Raw genomic sequence first — 3,962 nt, forward strand, 5'->3', positions numbered from 1 at the left:
TTGGTCTTATGTAGTAAGTGTCCTGTAAGGTCTAGAGGCACAGCTTCCCAGGTCACCTGAGCTGGGTTCTCCAGGGGTATCCCTTGTGTGAGTTGCTGTTGTAATTGGGCTGTTATTGCTGTTGGCATGTCAGTAGGTGGAATTGACCCTCAGGCTGACCGGCTGTGAGGACTGGCCATGCCTACAGTGCATGAGTCATTGTGCAGGCACTGACCTCATGAAGTGGGATTCTCTTTAGTGGTGCTCTGGTGCCTGCCAAGTCCACTTTTTGGGTGTGTCATTTGTGGTGTTAATTGGGTGATGCTCTGGTGTGGTCTGAAGCCAGCCACCAGGTCTGTTGGTTCTGGGACCTCTTGGGAGGGCTTCTGGTATAGACCCAAGGCAGCCATTTCCTTTGCCTATCCCAGGGCCATCTGGTAGAAGTAATCTGTAGTTGGTAGCTGTTTGTGCTGGGCTTGGGATCACTTAGCAAGAGGTATAGGGCACACTTAGGCCAGTTACTACTTGTTTGAAGTTTGTGGACCTTTTGAGAGTTTTTAGGAAAGTCCACAGCACAGGCCAAAGCCAGCTGCTTGTGAGGAACAGCTGCTAAAAGGGGTTTAGGATGGTGTGAGAGTTGGGTAGGACAGGGTCTCAGGGAATTACCAGGGCAGGGTGAGTGGTGTTAGCCAAATTAATGAAGAGCTCAGATTTGGTGCCAGCCAGCACTTCTATCCATGTAAGATCTGCCTCTACAGCCCTGGTCCTGAAGCCAAACAATTCCATTCCTCCCTAAACATCCTTGGCACTTTTCAAGTTGTTGCCCTTCTCTGGAGCTTAGGGTGAATGTTTATGAGTAAGTCTGCTCTTGAATTTTTAAGAGGATGCCTAGGTCCACAGTAGCCCTCTGTTTCACATGAACTGAATCCCTACTGATTTTTACAGCCAGATATTATGGGGACTCCTCTTTCTGGCACTAACCCTGGGCTGAGTTGTCCAGATGGGGGGACCTTAACAACCGAGATATCCTTCCTGATATTTAACTGCCACATGTGGATGTGGGACCAGCCTGTTCTACATCTCTGCACCAGTCTCGACATGACCTCTTCTTTATATCCTTAGTTATAGGAGTTCTGTTCAACTAGTCTTCAGGTGGTTCTCAAGAGTGGTTGTTCTATCATTTAGTTGTAATTTAGATGTGGTTGTGGGAGGAAATGAGCACAGTGTTTACCTACTCCACCATTGCGACCAAAATTTCAATATGTCTTTTAAATGAGAACACAAATCATAAAAAAATTATTTTGCTTGTAATAAGGTTAGCAAAGGACAAGCATTTTTATACTATTATGGTCATAGTACAAAGAAATAGATGCTCCCTTATATTAGTGGTGGAAGCCCTCAATAGAAAGCAACTTGGCAATATCTATCAAAGATATTTATATTCATACTATTCTTCTAGCAATTGAAATTTATCTCACAGATACACTAGCATATACAGGGGTTATTAATTATAGCACCATTTTTAATGGTAAAGTATTTTAAATAACCTAAATGTCAGTCAGTATGGAGCTAGTTGAATAAAATATGGTCCAATGGAATACAAGGTAGTTATTTTAAAGATGAAGGACGTTCCATTTCCAAATGTCAAGAATTCTGCAGATATACTCCCAAATAAAACACCCATATTGGTGAAATTATTTTTTTAAACAACAGCCATTTAAACTCTCTGGAAATTGTCCTAAGGGCATGGAACAAATAAAAAAAAATATTTATTCAAGAAAATCTAAAACTTGGTAGTACTAGTAAGAATCTGACCCTTGAGCAATAACCCACAACCTCCTCCGCCTCAGTTCAGCATGACTGAAGCTCCACTCCTGGCAGCTGTGGCCAAGAAAACAGGACATTCTCTTCTCCCAGGTCCCAAAGTTTATCATATTTCCCAGGGTGGGGCAGGCCTCCAGCATTTCTCAACACCCATTACTTTAGCAGCAGAAGCTAAATTTCTGGTGACTGAGATCAAGAGATTGAGGGCTCCCTTCCTTCACCCAGCCCATAATCAGAGAAATGAGGCTCTAATCAAGGTGCAGCAGATAAAAAATACTGTAGCCCTGAAAAGCCCTTGCCCAGCTGACTTGTAGGGCAGAGATTCCACACTGAAAGCCAAGAAGACCAAAGGCTTCCAGGCCTCTCCAGTGTCCTGCTTATAAAGAAGGGATGCTACTCAAGAGGCCACTGCCCTCGCCCTGATCTCCAAAGTAGAAGCTCAGAGATTTAACATAAGAGGAGAGGCATTCTTCCAAAACTATAAAAAAAATCCAGTTAACATCATACTTAGTGATGAAAAACTGAATGCTTTCCCCCTGTGATTAGGAACAAGACAAAGATGTTTACTCTCACCACTTCTATTCAACATTGGAAATTTGAGCTAGAACAATTAGGTAAGGAAAGGAAATAAGATGCATCCATACTGGAAAGGAAGAACTAAGTGATCTCTACTTGTACATGGCATGACATGATCTTGCATATAGAAAATTCCAAGAAATCCACTAACAACCAAAAGACTAATGATCGAGTTCAGCCAGGTTTCCGGGTACAAAAATCAATTGTATTTCTATACAGGAGCAATAAACAAACTGAAATAAAAAGATTTTAAAATTCTGTTTATAACAGCATCAAAAAGAATAAAATATATAGGAATAAATTTATCAAAAGAAATGCAAAACATACACTCTAAGAACTACAAAATATTACTGAAAAAATTAAAGGAGACCTAAAAATGGGAAGATATCCTATGTTTATGAATCAGATGGAATAAAATTGAGAGTCCAGAAATAAACCTTTACATTTATGGTCAACTGAATTTTGACAAGAGTGCCAAGATCATTCAATGAGACAGGATAATCTCTTCAACATATTGTGCTGGGACAACTAGATATTCCAATGCAAAAGAATGACTTTGGACTCCTATCTTACACTGTGTACACATTTAACTTAAGATGGATCAAATATCTCCATGTAAACATTAAAAATATAAAATTTCCATAAGAAAACATAGGTGCAAATCTTCATGATCTTGAATTTGGCAATGGATTCTTAGATATGACATCAAAAGTATGAGCAACAGAATTAAGAATAAATGAATCAGCCATGGCTGGCGTGGCTCAGTTGTTTGGAGTGTTGTCCTGTGTACCAAAGGGTCATGAGTTCGATTCCTGATCAGGGCACATGCCTAGGTTGCGGGTTCCTCAGGTGAGGATAAAAACAACAATAATAATAAATAATAGAGTAATCAGCTGTTTCACTAGGGATTCGCCAGGATGGGCTGTGGCCACACCAAGACCGCGAAGAAGGAGGGCCAGGTCATCACTACACACACCTGGGCAACGACTTCCACACCAACAAATGTGTGTGTGAAGAGATCACCATTATCCCCAGCAAGAAGCTTCAAAACAAGATAGCAGGCTATGTCACACATCTGGGATGAAACAGATTCAGAGAGGTCCCATGAGAGGTATCTCCATCAAGCTACAGGAAGAGGAGAGAAAGGAGAGATGTTTCTGTTCCTGAGGGCTTAGCTCTGGATCAGGAGATCATTGAAGTTGATCCTGACACTAAGGAAATGCTGAATCTCTTGGACTTTGGCAGTCTGTCCAACCTATAGGTCACTCAGCCTACAGTAGGAATGAATTTCAAAACACCACATAGAGCCATTTGAATCTTTCTGCTGTGCTGTAATATTTTTAATAAACACGGGCAACCTTTAAAAAAAGGATAGCCCTGGCTGGTGTGACTCAGTTGGTTGGAGTATTGTACTGTACACCAAGAGGTGGAGGGTTTGATTCCTGATCAGGGTGCATACCCAGGTTGCAGATTCCATCCCTGGTTAGGGCTTACATGGGAGGCAGCCAACCCATATTTCTCTCTCACATTGATGTCTCTTTCTCTCTCCTTCTCTCTAAAAATCAATAAAATTTTCAAAAGGT

The 3,962-nt window shown here is 41.4% G+C and overlaps 1 pseudogene; it reads left to right on the plus strand.

Moving 5' to 3' along the window:
- The first annotated feature begins 3,296 nt into the window (after positions 1-3,296).
- Positions 3,297-3,694, plus strand: LOC103299128 (40S ribosomal protein S17-like; annotated as a pseudogene).
- The last annotated feature ends 268 nt before the right edge of the window (positions 3,695-3,962 follow it).

Source organism: Eptesicus fuscus, chromosome 1, assembly GCF_027574615.1.
Source record: "Eptesicus fuscus isolate TK198812 chromosome 1, DD_ASM_mEF_20220401, whole genome shotgun sequence".
Classification (NCBI taxonomy): domain Eukaryota; kingdom Metazoa; phylum Chordata; class Mammalia; order Chiroptera; family Vespertilionidae; genus Eptesicus; species Eptesicus fuscus.